Source organism: Palaemon carinicauda, chromosome 40, assembly GCF_036898095.1.
Source record: "Palaemon carinicauda isolate YSFRI2023 chromosome 40, ASM3689809v2, whole genome shotgun sequence".
NCBI lineage: Eukaryota > Metazoa > Arthropoda > Malacostraca > Decapoda > Palaemonidae > Palaemon > Palaemon carinicauda.
Window position 1 is genome coordinate 32,050,125 of NC_090764.1, and position 22,087 is coordinate 32,072,211.

A 22,087-nucleotide genomic window follows, 5' to 3' on the forward strand; every position below is an offset into this window, starting at 1 on the left:
AACTTTTTATCTTGCACTTGATACACAACCAAATAAAAAAAAACTTGCTTAAAGGTGGACTGACAGTGTTAATGCAATTTCTTTCCATTAAAGAGAACTATCACAACAGCAACAAAGTGATTTCCTTTGCTTTTGATCAACTGCCAGGCTACATGGTGGCTAAGGGTCATCCCTGAGGAAATGGCCCGTGTCTGATCCAGAGGTCGGAACCTCGAGGAGGGGGCTAAATCAAAGAACTGGAGCCTACTCTAGTAGTGGTATCCAGGGAGTTGTCGATAACCATAAGTGATGGATTGTGTGTAGGCTCCTGCTCAGGAGTAAAAGGGTGGGATTTTTGTTTAAGAATCATATAGAGTATGAGGATTTAATCTTCCCATGTGCGTCCTTGCATTCCCGTTTAGGATACAAACAGACTAGGATACTGAAAGAATAAAAAACAGCCAAGTTTGCTCCTGTGATAATCTCTCTTTCCTTGTAAGAACAAGGTTGAATAGCAGGGAACCGTCAGAATTATATTTTTATGGAAAAACGTTTCAGAACTTCATCTGGAATGTCTTTCAGGAAAACTCCATCTGGAATGTCTTTTTCCAAGAGAAGTCCACTTGGAATGAACTACAGGAAGCAGAATAAAATGGTGGGGAAGCATACAGTACCTAAAATTCCATTCTGATGTTATTGCACTCGGTTTGGGGTGGTTCCACCGAGGAAAAGGGGGCAAGGATTTCGTTGCTCTTTTCCTTTACGGTTTCTCTAAAGAACAAATATCTGAAACAGCTGCTCTCGGTAGCATTTGGTACGTTGGCTACTCGCTCCACAGTTTGAGGAATAATAGGCATAGCTAGAATGAAGTTTATAGATTATTTTGCAATTAAAAAAAAAATGATCATAAATTATCATAAAAGTACAAACTTACAAAAACAGGAGAAATAAGCTACTTTATAAAAACATACGAGGTAGAGGACATTCACAAATACTTTACAACAATCCTTTTTTTATATGCCTAAACACTACTGCACATTTGATGATTATATGAAAATTTGATATTACACAACTTACCTTAATTAGGTATTGATGGGTCGAACTCAACCCGAGTGTATCTCAGAAATAGCACAAGGAAAAGAGCTGGAATGAAATGAGTCCTCACCCGACTGCTGCGCACACTGAACTGAGGTCTCGCAGGTCGATATCAATCACAACCAATACGGAAGAAAAATTGTGGCAAAAATTTTCATTTTTAACCTTGGGTCGTATACGACCCACCACACCTATCCAGGGTATATTAATTAAAATTAAGATTCTGTTTGAACAAAAACCTATCTAATTTTTTCTGAAATGGATGAAGCTTTTCTTGCTATGTCTCAGAATAATAAAGTAGGAGCAAAATATGAATTAATTAAAATATGTAACTATATTAAGAGTGGCTCTTGACATTGAGGGCACTGGCGGCTCATGGCTAAAATTAGTGGTGCTGCTCCTACAGGAAATTTTTGGCCTTTTATAGTACTGTTCATAAAAGAAAATTTATTCAAAAATTATAAAATACGAAAAACTACAATATAAAATTTTATTTACTTACTGCAACCTAAATTGTTACTGTTCAAGCTTGACCCATTCAATAAAAAATCAAATTCATTCTTCTTGTTTTAAGTTGCAAAAAAAGATGAATTTTCTTCTTGATCTAGGGATGACAACCCATGAAATTTTCTCCATTTAAAGCACTGCAAGTGCATAAAGTCTTTTTGAAATCTCGGTGCTTCTTGGAAAATTATTGTTTTCAGTGTTGAAAGGCAGCGTTCAACCTCCGATGTAGCCATGGGAACTGAAAAGAGAACCAAACAAAAAATTGTAAAGCAAGAAAAATTGAATAGAATTGCTTAAGTAGTTAAACTAAATCTACACCACCACATTCAAGAATATGGCGGTGTTCTAGAACACTCTTAGAGCACATAAAATGAAAAAATACCACCTTCCACCAACACGGCCAGGTCAGCACTGCAGGGAGTGATAGTACTCTCAGTCTTGTGTACAGCTTCCTATAGTGCGCATGCACACAATCGCCAAGCACCACGGCTAGAACTGAAGTGCACAGTTCAATCCAAATTTTAGCATTTTTTCATAAAGTGAAGGTTATTGAATGCTAATGATTTAAAGTAGTGCTGCTGCAGTTGCAGTAGCTATAGCTTACACAGGCTGCCACTGGAAATGGGGTTCAAAATATTTTCTTAAAGAGATATGATTAAGAGTTCCAAAATCGTTAACCATCTTTTACTATATACAGTAATAAGACCAGAAGTTCATACTAACTGATGAACTCAAGAATTCACAATTACTGTATTCGTGAAATTTCATGAGAAGAAATATTCAATTGGCTTCTAATCATACAAGTACTATCCAGTTGTGGTGACATAGAACAGAGCATTAAAGTTTGTAAAAATAAAACTTATTTTGGAGATAATTTTTGATAATGACTCTAGTAAAATTCCATAGTTTCAAGAGTTATGGTGGATTGACTACGATAATTGTATGAAAAGTCCAAATACGACCTGAAAAACCCCTCGTTCATAATGCACAGAGACAAGGAAAAGGGCACATTGAAATCCAGCATCGAGTAGTGATCATACCGTGGGAGTACCGTCTGCAACAGACACCAGAGGAGAATGAACTGGCTTTATAAGGGCTGGAGCTTGGAGCACAGTACCCAGCATGGAGAAAGTTGGTAACCATATTGTTGCCAGTTAGGCTATTTTCTTTCTGGTTGTAGCCATATGACTTGGGAGTAAGCCCATATAAATGACTAAGTTTGTATCCACACAAAAATAAATACAATTTTACTGTTTTTTTTAACAATATATGCATAGTACACTACTACAGTTCTAGCAAGGGGTCAGGTGTCTGGGTGCCCATTAAAACTTTTAATATAAAAAAAAATATGCTTGACCATAAACACAGTACCAGTATGTTATGAGCCATTACTGACTGCTTTTTCTCCAAATTGTAAATGATGAAAAAGCTTACAATGAAAACTATAGACCTACCTTACTTTTATTTTACATTTAATAGGTAACCAAATCAATAAATGGATGATTAATGGCAACATTTATGATGATTCAATTCTTTATTATAATTTAATTAATTACTACACAGCACCTACATCAGACAACTGCATTCAGTACAGTCCTGTAATACAGGTAGTGGTCGACTTAAAACTGTTCAACTTACGACCACTATCACCTTGACATCACAAGTCTGTCTGAAAAAGTACACTATTTCCTTAGAAATATTAAATTTTATTTTGCGCATAAAATCTAAAATATTTCTCATTAATTCAGTATTTTCTTTTATTGATATACAGTATCCATTTCATAAATATATTAAGAAAAGTTCAAATATAGGTCAAGTTCACACTATCATATGTCTGGTGACGTATTTCCGGCAAATACACGGAAAACAAGCAGGCACGTCTGTACTCTTAAGAAGATCAAGTCAACGTGAAGGTAGCGCTACCTCTTTGCTACCACCCAGCTGTTTACATCGTTAAAAAGCAAAATGTACATTTCAGCTTTGTCAAAGTCATAGTTACTGTACTCCTATTTAGGCCCAGATCACCTCCAAACAAAAATGAAAAAACTACTTAACTGAATAACTAAACATTTTCAGGGTACAGTTATTTTACCACTGCTAACACTATATGAGCATAAGAACTCAATACGTATGTTTTGTCCGTCCGTCATCACATGCGAGTGGTCGTCTTAATTTTTTATTTAAGAATCCCTTTTTATGCATGCGATTACTGTACTCATATACCATTTAGACAGTGTAATTTAGTTTTTCCCAAAAGCTCAAACAGACTAAGCTGTGAATAGCTAAATAGATTGATAGCCGTGACGTCACGCTGAATTCTGCGTTTTTTTTTAATCAAATTCTCTTGAGCAATATTTATCACTTTATATAAAACACCTTCATTACACCAGAAATGCAAAACTTACATTAACATTTATAGTTTCAAAAATAAATTATTTTTCCAATGTTGGCAATTATTTGAACCTATAAAAAAAAAAAAAAAAAAAGTGTTTTCAGTAATCGCATTTCAATATTTTCAGTAACATGCATGAACTTTTTATTACACCATACTTCAGTTATTGACATCATGAATTGTGATATTCTTGCATGCGACATTCTAAACAGGTGTCTCACTCAGCCTTCAGTGATTGAAAGGGTGCACAGATGTTATTATCACTAGATTTGCAGAAACAAGATGAAAATAAAATACTGTAAAAACAATCAGAAATAAACAGTACTTCAGATCGCATAAGGTTTATTCTAGCGCTCAGTCTGTTGAAAAGGTTACACCACAGTTACATCCATATCACATTTAACCTCCGTGACCAACGAATAGGGCCGCGGAATGTTCAAAATAAACTGAGCTGTATATGTTTGGATAGTTATAGTGCATAAATTCATGAAAAACTAATAAAATTTTGGAAAAATAATTAGTTCGCAGAGGGTGATCCAAGCCTTAATGGTTGAATATATTTGTATAACGTGTAGGAATAAAAGTTTGCCTCAACCTAACATGATTCACACAACTGAAATAACAGCATTTTTACATTCCATGCCACAATATTGATAACTAAAGCTACAGGTTATGAAGGCAAAACATTGGAACTTGGGAATCTGTTCGAACAAGTACTTACGACGAAGCTACCACCTATCTAAATTTTTCTGCACTAGATGGAGCTTTTCTTGCCAGGCCTCAGATTAAAGAAGTGAGCAAAATATGAATATTTAACTAAAATCTGTAACTATATTACTAGTGGCTGCTGACAATAGGAAATGGGCAGTGGCGGCTTGTGGCTAAAATTAGTGGGGGTGCTGCTACAGGAAATTTTCAGCTTTTTAATATTGTTCAAAAATAAACAAAGAAACTTCATAGAATCTTAAACGAACAAAGTCGAATATTTTTTTTTACTTACAACCACGTAAATTGTTACTGTTCAAGCTTGATCCATTCAACTAAGAATTGAATCCATTCTTCTTTTGATTTGTGCAAAAAGATCAATAATTTTTTCCTTGATCTCTGGATGACAACCAAGGAAATGTCTCTTCATTGAAAGCACTGGAAGTGCATCTAGTCTTTCTGAATTCTCAGTGCTTCTTAGAAAAAATTTTTGTATTCAGTGCTGAAAGGAAGCATTCAACCTTTGATGTAGTCATGGGAACTGTAAAGAAAATGAATTGTAAAACAGAAAAACTTGAATAAAATTACTGGATGAAGGTCAAATTAAATCTATACCACCACATTCAAGAATATGGCACGATAGACCAAATCGACATCGGAGAGTGTCTTCAACAGAAAAGTCAGTCTCTCTAGGCTAGGCTGACATGAACCAACAAAAACAAAATACAAAAATGCAATGTAAATGCAAACTTAAAATAGAGCTCAAAACATCACAATGCTAAAAATCTACTAGCTAACGTGAAACTTAAACAATAAAACAAGTGAACACGGAAGGAGATCAGGTACGAAACCAGACGCCCAAGCTAGCTGGACTCTTAGCGCCCCGGCTTCCTCAACCCTAAAAGCTAAATCTTTTTCCCCGTTGGGATCCAAAACATTTACAGCTAAACCAAACTGCAAAGAAAGGTACGTACTCAACTTGGACGAAGAAGAGGAAGCCATCATGTGAAGAAAAACTTCAAAATAAGCTGATAAAGAACGCACAAAACAATACAACAGTAGCATGAAGCTGCGAACAACGGAATGGAGGGCCAGAGACATATGGGAGCACCGGAAGGCGAGAGGATATGTAACGGCTCCTCACTTATTCTTCCCCTAGGTGGATTAGACTGGGTAAAGTCTATTGGAAGAGCAGATATCTATGGCTATCTCAAGTTACGTCCCTGATTATACAAGATATATACGGATAGTCCTCCCGGGGTTTGGGAGCCCGTGACACCCGACAGTAATTCTCTTGTAATATCACGCGAAGAAATATTATACAGTAAGAACCAGCCGAAGGGAACTTTCATCAGGACGACATGGCTCGGGCCCAAAAATACATTTACTAGTAAATAGTACCATACACTATACAAATATGTGTGTAAATACAATTCCTACTGCACACAGCAAGTACTCTACCAAAGTATACACCCACAGGGCAATGAAGGACTTCAGCACCTTCAAAAACCCTGTAAAGCTATAAATAAAAACTTACAAGATCTACAGTATATGTACTAGTACCTATAATAATTGAAATCATAATAGTATACTTAAAGCTATAAATTTTACGTTAAATCAACATCTATGGTAAGAGTACGTACACCAAACCATTTCACATACGTAAATTAACAAAAATACTCATAAGTACAAATATTACCAAGTATAAACCTATTCAAATTGCAAAACTAAATAGAAATATTACACATTAATATTAACATTAAAAGTGCAAAAAATTTCTACAATTTACATTAACAAAATTCTAAGAATTTTACATTGTCAATAAAATTCCAAATTTTATACCTTTCCAAACTTGTTTTGGCTTGTGTTACACCTCCACAATTACAATCTGAAGCTCGTCACTAAAAAACTTCACTGCCTCATGATCTACAGAGGCAAACTCAAAGTAATTTTCACATTTAAGGCAAAATGCCATTTAAACTTATCAAACCAGCCTTCGCTGGCTTGGAACGGTGTCTGCAGTGTTGTGGGGTCCTTACTGGTAGATGGCTTAGGCTCATGTGTAAAATGGCAAATGCCAATTTTCAACACTGAATAGGACATTTTCCATTTGGATCATGGCCTTTCCTCTCCTTTCAATGTGTGATGCTTGCAGAAATAGGACTGAAGTTCGAGATGCGCAAGCGAGGAAAGAAGATACGAGTAAGGCCAAGTCCACAAGCTATGTCCGCACAAAGAAAGCGGTTTAATAACATATAAGCCAGCAAGAGAACGTACCAATCCCAAAACCAGGAATTTTATTTTTCTCCAACACTTTATGCAGTCCTTTGTATCGTGAATGATCTAATGCGAAGATAGAACCCTTGAATGAATACGGTATGTCTGATGTCAGACTTCTGGAAGGCGAGCCGGCAAATCGAGTGATTTCCTGTTAATACTTTACAGAGTAATATTTTAAGAGTAATTTCAATAATCTAAATAATCACTTTGTTAAATTGGTCTATGTCCTGTTATGCCTCACTTTACACACAAATTAAAGTCTCATTAATTCTCAGTTCTGATAAGCTGTATTGTATCCGTGTTTCCTGTATTAGCAAGTATTTTGGAGTTGTTCAAATGTTAGGCGTAACTTCCATTTTTCATTATCAATCTGAAATAAAGAGCTTAATTGCACGAGCCCGATATCTAAAACACAACTTTAAGAGGTTATGAATGCCAAGACTGAGATTTTGTTGTGGTGATCGTGCACGTAAAGACAGCCCCAGAAGTGAGCATGATCATAGGAAAAATCGTCAGGGCAGCTCAAACCGTAATCATGGACCTTCATATTGTGAAGCTCGGTTTTGCCGAGATCGTTGCACTAATGTAAGAGGAAGTTTGTCTCATGAAGACCAGGAATGATGAGAAGCCTTCTTTACATGTAAGATTGCAAGCTTTTCATGGCTCTTAAGGGACCTGAAAGCAGCCATCAAAGTAAAGCAAGGTAAAATGGACGCCAACCACACCACCTTGGAAGGTCAAATCTGCTACCTGAAACGGAGAAGATATGTCAATAGCAGCGAGTCCTTTACTTATATAATTGTTTGAGGATTTGCAAAAAAATATTATAGTAGCTAGAACGAAGTTTTTAGATAATTTTTTTAATAAATCAAAATTAAGTTATCAAAGGTACAAAATTACAAAAACAGGTGAAATTATAAGCTACTTTATAAAAACATACGAGGTACAAGACATTCACAAACACTTTACAACAATCCTTTTTTATACACGCCTAAACACTACTGCACATTCGATAATTAAATAAAAATTTGAAATTACACAACTTACCTTAATTAGGTATTGATGGGTCGAACTCAACCCGAGTGTATCTCAGAAATAGCACAAGGAAAACAGCTGGGATGAAAAGAGTCCTCGCCCGACTGCTACGCGCACTGAACTGAGGTCTCGCATGTCGATATCAATCACAACCAATACGGATGAAAAATTATTTTTAACCTCGGGACGTATACGACCCACCACACCTATCCAGGGATTCTGTATGGACAAAAACCTATCTAATTTTTTTCTGAAATGGATGCAGGAACTTTTCTTGCTATGTCTCAGAATAATAAAGTAGGAGCAAAATATGAATTAATTTAAGTATGTAACTATATTAAGAGTGGCTTTTGACTGAGGGCAGTGGCGGTTCATAGCTAAAATTAGTGGTGGTGCTGCTCCCGGAAATTTTTAGACCGAGTATTGTTCATAAAAGAAAATTTATTCAAAAATGATAAAATATGAAAAACTACAATATAAAATTTTATTTACTTACTACACAAATTGTTACTGTTCAAGCTTGACCCATTCAATAAAAAATCAAATCCATTCTTCTCGTTTTAAGTTGCACAAAAAGATGAATATTCTTCTTGATCTAGGGATGACAAACCAAGATTTTCTCCATTGAAAGGACTGCAAGTGCATTAAGTCTCTGAAATCTCGGTGCTTCTTAGAAAATTTTTATCGTTCTCAGTGTTAAAAGGCAGCGTTCAACCTCCGATTTAGTCATGGGAACTAAAAAGAGAACCAAACAAAAATTGTATAACAGAAAAAATTTAATAGAATTGGTGTAGTAGTTATACTAAATTACACCACCACATTCAAGAATTGGGCAGTTTTCTAAAACACGTTTAGAGCACATAAAATAAAAAAATACTACCTTCCACCAACACCGCCAGGTCAGTACTGCAGGAGTGATGGTACTCTCAGCCTTGTGTGCAGCTTCCTATAGAGCGCATGCGCACAATTGCCAAGCACCACGGCTAGAACTGAAGCGCACAGTTCCATCCAAATTTTAACATTTTTTTTTTTTTTTTCATAAAGTGAAAGTTGGCCACTGACATTAAGCTTGAGAATATATATTGAATAAATATATAAAGACTTATAAGAAAAACTCATCATATTGAATGTTGATTTAAAGTAGTACTGCTGCAGTTGCAGCGCCTATAGCCTACACAGGCTGCCACTGGACACTGGATTCAAAATATTTTATCAAAGAGATATGATAATGAGTTCCAAAATAGTTACTCATCTTTTACTATATACAGTAATAAGACCAGAAGTTCATACTAACTGATGAACTCAAGAATTCACAATTACTGTATTCATGAAATTTCATGAGAAGAAATATTCCATTGGCTTCTAATCATACAAGTACTGTACAGTTTTGGTGAGATTAAAAAACAGCATTAAACATTTTGTAAAAAAAACCTTGAGATAATTTTTGATAATGATTCTAGCAAAAAATCCATAGTTTTAAGAGTTATAGTGGATTGACTACCATAATTGTATGAAAAGTCCACACACTATCTGAAAAATCACTCATTCATAATGCACACAGACAAGGAAAAGTGCACATTGAAGTCCCGCATCAAGTAGTGATCATACCGTGGGAGTACCATCGGCAACAGACACCAGGAGGAGAATGAACTGGCTTTATAAGGGCTGGAGCTTGGAGCACAGTACCCAGCATGGAGAAGGCTGGTAACCATATTGTTGCCAGTTAGGCAATTTTCTTTCTGGTTGTTGCAAAATGACTTGGGAGTAAGCCCATATGAATGACTAAGTTTGTATCCACACAAGAATTAATACAATTATACTGGTTTTTTTTTTTTTTTTTTTTTTTAACAATATATGCATAGTACACTACAATAGTTTTAGCAAGGGGTCAGGTGTCTGGGTGCCCATTAAAACTTTAGTTGCATCTTTTAATATAAAAAGAAATATCCTTCACCATAAACAGTACCAGTATTTTATGAGCCATTACTGACTACTATATCTCCAAATTGTAAATGATGAAAAAGCTTACAATGAAAACTATAGACCTACCTTACTTTTATTATACATTTAATAGGTAACCAAATCAATAAATGGATGCTTAATGGCAACATTTATGATGTTTCAATTCTTTATCATAATTTAATTAATTACTACACAGCACCTACATCAGACAACTGCATTCAGTACAGTCCTGTAATACAGGTAGTGGTCGACCTAAAACTGTTCAATTTACGACCACTTTCACCTTGACGTCAAAAGTCTGTCTGAAAAAGTACACTATTTCCTTAGAAATATTCTATTGCATAAAATTTAAAATATTTCTCATTAATTCAGTATTTTCTTTTATTGATATACAGTATCCAATTTATAAAAAATATATTAAGAAAAGTTCAAATATAGGTCAAGTTCATACTATCATATGTCTGGCGACGTATTTCCGGCAAAGACACTGAAAACAAGCAGGCACGTCTGTACTCTTAAGAAAATCAAGTCAACGTGAAGGTAGCGCTACCTCTTTGCTACCACCCAGCTGTGTTTACATCGTTAAAAAGCAAAATGTACGTTTCAGCTTTGTCAAAAGTCATACAGTTACTGTACTCCTATTTAGGCCCAGATCACCTCCAAACAAAAATGAAAAAAACTACTGTACTTAACTGAGTAACTAGATATTTTTAGTGTACAGTTATGTTACCAATGCTAACACTACATAAGCACAAGAACTCAATATGTATGTTTTGTCCGTCCGTCAATCAGTACATATGCCTGTCATCACATGCGAGTGGTCGTCTTAATTTTTTATTTAAGAATCCCTTTTTATGCATGCGATTACTCATAAAACATTTAAACAGTGTAATTTCATTTTTCCCAAAAGCTCAAACAGATGAAGCTATGAATAGCTAAATAGAAGAATAGCCTTGACGTCACGCTGAATTCTGCGTTTTTTTTAATCAAATTCTCTTGAGCGATATTTATCACTTTATATAAAACTCCTTCATTACACAAGATATGCAAAACTTACATAAATATTTAGTTTCAAAAATAAATTATTTTTCCAATGTTGGCAATTATTTTAACCGAAAAAAAAGTGTTTTCAGTAATCGCATTTCAAAATTTTCAGTAACATGCATGAACTTTTTATTACACCATACTTCAGTTATTGACATCATGAATTGTGATATTCTTGCATGCAACATTCTTAACAATTGTCTCTCACAGCCTTGAGTGATTGAAAGGGTGTACAGATGTCATTATCACTAGATTTTCAGAAACAAGATGAAAATAAAATACTGCAAAAACAATCAGAAATAAACAGTACTTTAGATCGCATAAGGTTTATTCTAGCGCTCAGCCTGTTAAAAAGGTTACACCACGGTTACATCCATATCACATTTAACCTCCGTCACCAACGAATATGGTCACGGAATGTTCAAAATAAACTGAGCTGTATATGCTTGTATAGTTATGGTGTATAAATTCATGAAAAACTCAAATAAAATTTTGGAAAAATAATTAGTTCCCAGAGGGTGATCCAAGCCTTAATGGTTGAATATATTTGTATTGTGTAGGAACAAGAAGTTTGTCTCAACCTAACATGATTCATACAACTGAAATAAGACCATTTTTACATTGCATGCAACAATATTGATAACAAATGCTACAGGTTATGAAGGTAATACATTGGAACTTGGGAATCTGTTCAAACAAGTACTTACGACGAAGATACCACGAATCTAAATTTTTCTGCACTAAATGGAGCTTTTCTTGCCAGGTCTCAGATTAAAAAAGTGAGCAAAATATGAATATTTAATTAAAATCTGTAACTATATTAATAGTGGTTGCTGACAATAGGATATGGGCAGTGGCGGCTTGTGGCTAAAATTAGTGGGGGTGCTGCTCCAGGAAATTTTTTAGCCTTTTAATATTGTTTAAAAAAAAACATTCAGAAACTTCATAGAATCTTAAATCAAAATAATACTTTTTTTTTTTTTACTTACAATCACGTAAATTGTTACTGTTCAAGCTTGATCCATTCAACTAAGAATCGAGTCCATTCTTCTTGTTTTGATTTGTGCAAAAATATCAATGATTTTTTCCTTGATCTCTGGATGACAACCAAGGAAATTTCTCTTCATTGAAAGCACTGCAAGTGCATTTAGTCTTTCTGAATTCTCAGTGCTTCTTAGAAATTTTTTTTGTTTTCAGTGCTGAAAGGGAGCATTCAACCTTTGATGTACTCATGGGAACTGTAAAGAAAATAAATTGTAAAACAGAAAAACTTGAATAAAATTACTGGAAGAAGGTCAAATTAAATCTACATCACCATATTCAAGAATATGGCACGATAGACCAAATCGACATCGGGGAGTGTTTTCAATTGAAAAGTCAGTGTCTCTAGCCTAGGCTGACACGCACCAACAAAAACAAAATACAAAAATGCAATGTAAATGCAAACTTAAAATAGAGCCCAAAGCATCACAATGCTAAAAATCTACTAGCTAACGTGAAACTTACACAATAAAACAAGTGAACACGGAAGGCGATCAGGTACGAAACCCAACGCCCAAGCTAGCTGGACTCTTAGCGCCCCGGCTTCCTCAACCGTAAAAGCTAAATCTTTTTCCCCGTAGGGATCCAAAACATTTACAGCTAAACCAAACTGCAAAGAAAGGTATGTACTCAACTTAGACGGAGAAGAGGAAGCCATCATACGAAGAAAAACTTCAAAATAAGCTGATAAAGAACGCACAAAACAATACAACAGTAGCATGAAGCTGCGAACAAAGGAATGGAGCGCCAGAGACATATGGGAGCACCGAAAGGCGAGAGGATATGTAACGGCTCCTCACTTATTCTTCCCCTAGGTGGATTAGACTGGGTAAAGTCTATTGGAAGAGCAGATATATATGGCTATCTCAGGTTACGTCCCTGATTATACAAGATATATACGGATAGTCCTCCCGGGGGTTGGGAGCCCGTGACACCCGACAGTAATTCTCATGTAATATCACGCGCAGAAATATTATACAGTAAGAAGCAGCCGAAGGGAACTTCCATCAGGATGACATGGCTCGGGCCCAAAAATACATTTACTAGTAAATAGTACCACACTATACAAATATATGTGTAAATACAATTCCTACTGCACACAAAGCAAGTACTCTACCAAAGTATACAACCACAGGGCAATGAAGGACTTATGCAGCTTCAAAACCCTGTAATGCAATAAATAAAAACTTACAAGATCTACAGTATATGTACTAGTACCTATAATAATTGAAATCAAAATATTATACTTAAAGCTATAAATTTTACATTAAACCAACATCTATGGTAAGAGTACGTACACCAAAACATTTCACATGCGTAAATTAACAAAAACACTTGTACAATACAAATATTACCAAGTATAAACCTATTCAAATTGCAAAACTAAATAGAAATATTACACATTAATATTAACATTAAAAGCGCATAAAATTTCTACAATTTACATAAACAAAATTGTCAATAAAATTCCAAATTTTATACCTTTCCAAACTTGTTTCGGCTTGTGTTACACCTCCACAATTACATTCTGAAGCTCGTCACTGAAAAACTTCACTGCCTCATGGTCTACAGAGGCAAACTCAAATTAATTTTCACATTTAAGGCAAAATTCCATTTAAACTTATCAAACCAGCCTTTGCTGGCTTGGAAAGGTGTCTGCAGTGATGTGGGGTCCTTACTGGTAGATGGCTTACGCTCATGTGTAAAATGGCAAATGCCAATTTTCAACACACTGAATAGGACATTTTCCATTTGGATCATGGCCTTTCCTCTCTCTTCAATGTGTGATGTTTGCAGAAATAGGACTGAAGTTCGAGATGCGCAAGCAAGGAAAGAAGATACGAGTAAGGCCAAGTCCACAAGCTATGTCTTGTGCTGCGCGGAGGGGGAAACCGCACAAAGAAAGCGGTTTGATAATATAAGCCAGCAAGAAAACGTACCAATCCCAAACCAGGAATTTGATTTTTTTTTTTTCCAACACTTTATGCATTCCTTTGTATCGTGAATGATCTAATGCGAAGATAGAACCCTTGAATGAGTACGGTATGTCTGATGTCAGACTTCTGGAAGGTGAGCCGGCAAATCGAGTGATTTCCTGTTAATAATTTACAAAGTAATATTTTAAGAGTAATTTCAATAATCTAAATAATCACTTTGTTAAATTGGTCTATGTCCTGTTGTGCCTCACTTTACTCACAAATTAACGTCTCATTAATTCTCAGTTCTGATAAGCTATATTGTATCCGTGTTACCTGTATTAGCAAGTATTTTGGAGTTGTTCAAATGTTAGGCGTAGCTTCCATTTTTCATTATCAATCTGAAATAAAGAGCTTAATTGCACAAGCCAGATATCTAAAACACAACTTTAAAAGGTTATGAATGCCAAGACTGAGATTTTGTTGTGGTGATCGTGCACGTAAAGACAGCCCCAGAAGTGAGCATGATCATAGGAAAAATTGTCAGGGCAGCTCAAACCGTGCTCATGGACCTTCATCTTGTGAAGCTCTGTTTTGCCGAGATCGTTGCACTAATGTAAGAGGAAGTTTGTCTCATGAAGACCAGGAATGATGAGAAGCCTTCTTTACATGTAAGATTGCAAGCTTTACATGGCTCTTAAGGGACCTGAAAAGTAGCCATCAAAGTAAAGCAAGGTAAAATGGCCGCCAACCACACAACCTTGGAAGGTCAAATCTGCTACTGGTCAATATCAGAAAGTCATTTACTTATATTATTGTTTGAGGATTTGCAGAAAAATATAGTAGCTAGAACGAAGTTTATAGATGATTTTGCAATAAAAAAAAATAAATCATAATTAAGTTATCAAAGGTACAAAATTACAAAAACAGGAGAAATTAAAAGCTACTTCATAAAACATACGAGGTACAAGACATTCACAAGGACTTTACAACAATCCTTTTTTATACACGCCTAAACACTACTGCACATTCGATAATTATATAAAAATTTTAAATTACACAACTTTCCTTAATTAGGTATTGATGGGTCGAACTCGACCCGAGGGTATCTCAGAAATAGCACAAGGAAAACAGCTGGGATGAAATGAGTCCTCACCCGACTGCTGCGCACACTGAACTGAGGTCTCGCATGTCGATATCAATCACAACCAATACGGATGAAAAATTATAGCAAAAAAAAAAAAAAATTTCTTTGACCTCGGGTCGTATACGACCCACCACACCTATCCAGGGATTCTGTATGGACAAAAACCTATCTAATTTTTTTCTGAAATGGATGCAGGAACTTTTCTTGCTATGTCTCAGAATAATAAAGTAGGAGCAAAATATGAATTAATTAAAATATGTAACTACATTAAGAGTGGCTTTAGACAAGAGAGCAGACGCGGCTCATAGCTGAAATTAGTGGTGGTGCTGCTCCCGGAAATTTTTAGACCGAGTATTGTTCATAAAAGAAAATTTATTCAAAAATGATAAAATATGAAAAACTACAAAATCAAATTTTATTTACTTACTACACAAATTGTTACTGTTCAAGCTTGACCCATTCAATAAAAAATCAAATCCATTCTTCTTGTTTTAAGTTGCACAAAAAGATGAATTTTCTTCTTGATCTAGGGATGACAAACCAAGATTTTCTCCATTGAAAGCACTGCAAGTGCATTAAGTCTTTCTGAAATCTCAGTGCTTCTTAAAATTTTTTTATCGTTCTCAGTGTTAAAAGGCAGCGTTCAACCTCCGATTTAGTCATGGGAACTGAAATGAGAACCAAACAAAAAATTGTCTAACAGAAAAAATTAAATAAAATTGGTGAAGTAGTTAAACTAAATCTACACCACCACATTCAAGAATTGGGCAGTTTTCTAGAACACATTTAAAGCACATAAAATAAAAAAATACCACCTTCCATCAACACGGCCAGGTTGGTACTGCAGGAGTGATGGTACTCTCAGCCTTGTGTGCAGCTTCCCATAGAGCGCATGCGCACACTAGCCAAGCACCACGGCTAGAACTGAAGTGCACAGTTCCATCCAAATTTTAACCTTTTTTTTTTCATAAAGTGAAAGTTGGCCACTGATATTAAGCTTGAGAATATATATTGAATAAGTATATAGAAAGACTTAAAAGAAAAACTCATCATATTGAATGTTAATGATTTAAAGTAGTGCTGCTGCAGTTGCAGTGCCTATAGCCTACACAGGCTGCCACTGGAAATTGGGTTCAAAATATCTTATTAGAGAGATATGATGAGTTCCAAAATAGTTACTCATCTTTTACTATATACTGTAATAAGACCAGAAGTTCATACTAACTGATGAACTCAATAATTCACAATTACTGTATTCATGAAATTTCAGAGCTAGAAGAAATATTCCATTGGCTTCTAATCATACAAGTACTGTACAGTTTTGGTGAGATTAAAGAACAGAGCATTAAACAGTTTGTAAAAAAAAAAAAAAACTTATTTGAGATAGTTTTTGAAAAAGAAAAGGGCACATTGAAATCTAGCATCAAGTAGTGATCAAACCCTGGGAGTACTGTCGGCAACAGACACCAGAGGAGAATGAACTGGCTTTATAAGGGTTAGAGCTTGGAGCAAAGTACAGTGGAACCTCTACATCCGATCGTATCTACATCCGAATTTTCCAACATCCGAAGTAAAATTCGAGCAAATTTTTGACTCTACACCCGAATTTTATTTCGACACACGAAGTAGCAATTTTCGTCGTACCGGTTGTATCCGAATTTTTCGACACGCGAAGTACAATTCGAACACGTTCCGACTCTACACCCGAATGTTTTTTTCGACACCCGAAGTAAACAATACTCGTACGCGTAGTCAGTGCTCATAGCGCCTGAAGTGTTTTTTATTTCCGCCGATAAAAGGCAGCACATCGACCTCGGAGGGACGCTCAATTAGCGCGGCTTGGGTCAGTCCTCTGTTCTCGTCGGCTTCGTGCGGTTGTGCTCTTTGCGTTGTGATATTAACTGTGAATTAATCGTGATTTTTTACGTGCATCCATTAACGATAATTTACGTAAATCATGGGTCCAAAAAGGCTTAGTTTTGCCAGTGGTAGTGGTAGTGGTGAGAAAAGGAAGAAGGAAATGCTTTCTATAGAAATTAAGCAGGAAATTATTGAAAAACATGACCGTGGCATCCGCGTGAGTGAACTTGCTAAACAGTATGGCCGTAATATGTCGACGATCTCGACAATCCTTAAACAGAAGGAAGCTATTAAAGCAGTGAAACCTTCTAAGGGGATCACTATAATTTCCAAACGCCGTACCCCTATCATAGAAGAGATGGAACGACTTCTACTAGTGTGGATTAAGGATAGAGAGATCGTTGGCGACACCATCACCGAAACCGTTATCTGCGAGAAGGCGCACGCCATCTTTACGGACTTGAAGGAGGAGAGCTCTGTGGGTGATGCTGGGGAGAGTTCAACCGAGCCTTCCTTAGATGATTTCAAGGCATCTCGTGGCTGGTTCGAGAAATTTAAGAAACGGTCCGGGATTCATTCAGTTGTTCGCCACGGAGAGGCTGCTAGTGCGGACACAAAGGCTGCAACTGACTTTGTTAAGAAATTCGAAAATATCTTAAAGGAAGAAGGCTACGTAGAGCAGCAGGTGTTCAATTGTGATGAAACTGGGCTGTTTTGGAAGAAGATGCCGAGTCGAACCTACATCACTGCTGAAGAGAAGAAATTGCCTGGGCATAAGCCAATGAAGGATCGGTTGACTCTTGCTCTATGTGCCAACGCTAGCGGGGACTTTAAAGTTAAGCCCTTGCTTGTTTACCATTCAGAGAACCCTAGGGCCTTTAAAGCACACAACGTCGATAAGGATCAGCTTCATGTTTTTTGGCGATCCAACTCGAAGGCCTGGGTCACTAGGCAATTCTTTGTGCAATGGGTAAACCAAGTTTTCGGTCCTTCTGTGAAGAAGCATCTTCATGAGCAGAAATTGCCTTTAAAGTGCCTGCTATGCCTTGACAATGCACCCGCTCACCCCCCCGGACTTGAAGATGATATCTTCGATGAATTCAAGTTCATAAAGGTGCTGTATCTTCCACCAAATACCACCTCTATCCTCCAGCCCATGGACCAGCAAGTCATCTCTAATTTTAAGAAGCTGTACACCAAGCACTTATTCAAGCAGTGCTTTAATGTCACGCAAAGCACCAACTTAACTTTGCGTGAATTTTGGAGGGGCCACTTCAATATCGTGCACTGCTTAAAGATCATTGATCAGGCTTGGGTGGGATTAACTCGACGGACCCTCAATTCTGCATGGAAGAAGCTGTGGCCTGATGCAGTTTCTCCCCGAGATTTCGAGGGTTTTGACCCCGAACCTGATCCCGTGGTCGGTGCAGCGGAAGCCGTAGAGGAAATCGTCTCCCTTGGCAAGTCCATGGGTCTGGAGGTCGACGCAGATGACGTTACGGAACTCGTCGCCGAACATCACGACGAACTGACGACGGATGAGCTCAAGGAACTCCATGCTATGTCGGAGCACATGAGTGATGACGAGGAAGAGAGCGAGGAGGTAGAACATGTGTTAGGTTCAGCGCAAATAAAAGAGGTGTTAGGAAAATATCAAGACGTGGTCGACTTCATCGACAAATACCATCCAAAGAAATTGCAGGTTTGTCGTGTAGTTTCTCAATTCGATGATGTTTGCCTAACGCACTTTCGAAACATTCTGAAAAGCCGTACGAAGCAATTATCTTTCGATGCTTTCTTTAAAAAAACTGCGAAGCGAACTCGCGATGAAGAGGATGTAAGTGAACCGAAGAAAACGGCAAAGAGTGAAGAGGAAGAAAGTGAAACACAGAAAACAGAAAAGAGTGAAGCAAAAGAAATTCAGTCAATTTTAAATGTAAGTGATAGTGATTAAAATTACGTAATCATCAAAAAGAAAAAGAAAATGTAAAAAAAAATATAAAATATAAAAATAAAAAAAAAATAAGCTAAGTTATGTTAAAGTTCACTTAGTGTAAGTTAGAATAAGTTACGGTAGTGTTACGTTTATCGTAGTTAACCTCTCTACCTCCTCGCCGTCCGTCCGTCTCCTCTCTCCTCTCTGCGTAGCGAAGACGAACAACACCTGCGCTGGAGTTTCTAAGGTAAAGTGACGCTAAAAACCCGTTTCTTATTTATCATTTTTTGCTAATTCTTCTTATTTACATGTCTATTCTTCTTATTTACATGTCTATTATCTAATTTAGTGTTCATTATTCTCATGGGAAAATTATGTGTAGTAGTTTATTAAGAAGTTATCATAGGTTTTTGGGCTCAACCACGGATTAACCCTATTTCAATGTATTCTTATGGGAAAATTCGTTTCGACATCCGATCAATTTCTACATCCGAAGTTGGTTCTGGAACGGATTAAATTCGTATGTAGAGGTTCCACTGTACCCAGCATGGGGAAGGTTGGTAACCATATTGTTGCCAGTTAGGCAATTTTCTTTCTGGTTGTTGCAAAATGACTTGGGAGTAAGCCCATATAAATGACTAAGTTTGTTTCCACACAAAAATAAATACAATTATACTGGTATTTTTTTTTTCTTTTTTAACAATATATGAATAATATAACACTATAGTTTTAGAAAGGGGTCAGGTGTCTGGGTGCCCATTAAAACTTGAGTTGCATCTCTTAATATAAAAAAAAAAATATGCTTCACCATAAACAGTACCAGTATGTTATGAGCCATTACTTACTACTATATCTCCAAATTGTAAATGATGAAAAAGCTTACAATGAAAACTATAGGCCAACCTTACTTTTATTTTACATTTAATAGGTAACCAAATCAATAAATAGATGCTTAATGGCAACATTTATGATGTTTCAATTCTTCATTATAATTTAATTACTATACAGCACCTACATCAAACAACTGCATTCAGTATAGTCCTGTAATACAGGTAGTGGTCGACTTAAAACTGATCAATTTACGACCACTATCACCTTGACGTTACGTCTGTCTGAAAAAGTACACTATTTCCTTAGAAATATTCTAATTTTTTTTGTGCATAAAATTTAAAATCTCATTAATTCAGTATTTTCTTTTATTGATTATATACAGTATCCATTTTACAATAAATATATTAAGAAAAGTTGAAATATAAGTCAAGTTCATACTATCGTATGTCTGGTGACGTATTTCCGGCAAAGACACTGAAAACAAGCGCTACCTCTTTGCTACCACCCAGCTGTGTTTACATCGTTAAAAAGCAAAATGTACATATCAGCTTTGTCAAGGTCATACAGTTACTGTACTCCTATTTAGGCCCAGGTCACCTCCAAACAAAAATGAAAACTACTGTACTTAACTGAGTAACTAGATATTTTCAGGGAACAGTTGTGTTACCATTGCCAACACTATATAAGCATAAGAACTCAATATGTATGTTCTGTCCATCTGTCAATCAGTATGTATGTCCGTCATCACACGCGAGTGGTCTTCTTAATTTTTTATTTAAGAATCCCTTTTTATGCATGCGATTACTCATATACCATTTAAACAGTGTAATTTAGTTTTTCCCAAAAGCTCAAACAGATGAAGCTATGAATAGCTAAATAGATTGATAGCCGTGACGTCACGCCGAATTCTGCGTTTTTTTTTAATCAAATTCTCTTGAGCAATATTTATCACTTTATATAGAACACCTTCATTACACAAGAAATGCAAAACTTACATTAACATTTATAGTTTCAAAAATAAATAATTTTTCCAATGTTGGCAATTATTTGAACCGAAAAAAAAAAAAAGTTGTTTTCAGTAATCGCATTTCAAAATTTTCAGTAACATGCATGAACTTTTTATTACACCATACTTCAGTTATTGACATCATGAATTGTGATATTCTTGCATGCGACATTCTAGATAGGTGTCTCTCACAGCCTTGAGTGAATGAAAGGGTCTACAGATGTCATTATCACTAGATTTTCAGGCACGAGATGAAAATAAAATACTGTAAAAACAAGCAGAAATAAACACTACTAAACAAGTTTCTCCCGCAGCCTTAAGTGATTGAAGGGGTCTACATATGTCATTATCACTAGATTTTCAGGCATGAGATGAAAATAAAATACTGTAAAAACATGCAGAAATAAACAGTACTTCAGATCGCATAAGGTTTATTCTAGCGCTCAGTCTGCTAAAAAGGTTACACCACGGTTACATCCATATCATATTTAACCTCCTTGACCAACAAATATGGCCGCGGAAGGTTCAAAATAAACTGAGCTGTATATGCTTGTATAGTTATGGTGTATAAATTCATGAAAAACTCAAGTAAGATTTTGGAAAAATAATTAGTTCCCAGAGGGTGATCCAAGCCTTAATGGTTGAATATATTTGTATTGTGTAGGAACAAGAAGTTTGCCTCATTCTAACATGATTCACACAACTGAAATAAGACCATTTTTACATTGCATGCAACAATATTGATAACAAATGCTACAGGTTATGAAGGTAATACATTGGAACTTGGGAATCTGTTCAAACAAGTACTTACGACGAAGATACCACGAATCTAAATTTTTCTGCACTAAATGGAGCTTTTCTTGCCAGGTCTCAGATTAAAAAAGTGAGCAAAATATGAATATTTAATTAAAATCTGTAACTATATTACGAGTGGCTGCTGACAATAGGATATGGGCAGTGGCGACTTTTTAATATTGTTCAAGAGAAAACATTCAGAAACTTCATAGAATCTTAAAAAGAAGAAGATCGAATATTCTTTTTTACTTACCACCACTTAAATTGTTACTGTTCAAGCTTGATCCATTCAACAAAGAATTGAATCCATTCTTCTTGTTTTGATTTGTGCAAAAAGATCAATAATTTTTTCCTTGATCTCTGGATGACAACCAAGGAAATTTCTCTTCATTGAAGACACTGCAAGCGCATTTAGTCTTTCTGAATTCTCAGTGCTTCTCAGAAAAGTTTTTTTGTTTTCAGTGCTGAAAGGCAACATTCAACCTTTGATGTAGTCATGGGAACTGTAAAGAGAAAAAAAAATTTGTAAAACAGAAAAATTTAATTCATTAAAATT

The 22,087-nt window shown here is 35.9% G+C and overlaps 1 long non-coding RNA gene across 4 annotated transcripts in view; it reads right to left on the bottom strand.

Annotated features, from left to right (window-relative positions):
* The window catches only part of LOC137631612 (uncharacterized), a 166,884-nt gene that overhangs the window by 109,796 nt on the left and 35,001 nt on the right, over positions 1-22,087 (bottom strand). For all 4 annotated transcript variants that reach the window (XR_011041929.1, XR_011041930.1, XR_011041931.1 and 1 more), the window contains exons 2-6: positions 21,785-22,034; positions 15,531-15,771; positions 11,989-12,237; positions 8,490-8,728; positions 4,974-5,219 (exon numbers count right to left, since the gene is read on the bottom strand). This is a non-coding gene — a long non-coding RNA (uncharacterized lncRNA). The remainder of the gene's footprint in view (positions 1-4,973; positions 5,220-8,489; positions 8,729-11,988; positions 12,238-15,530; positions 15,772-21,784; positions 22,035-22,087) is intronic.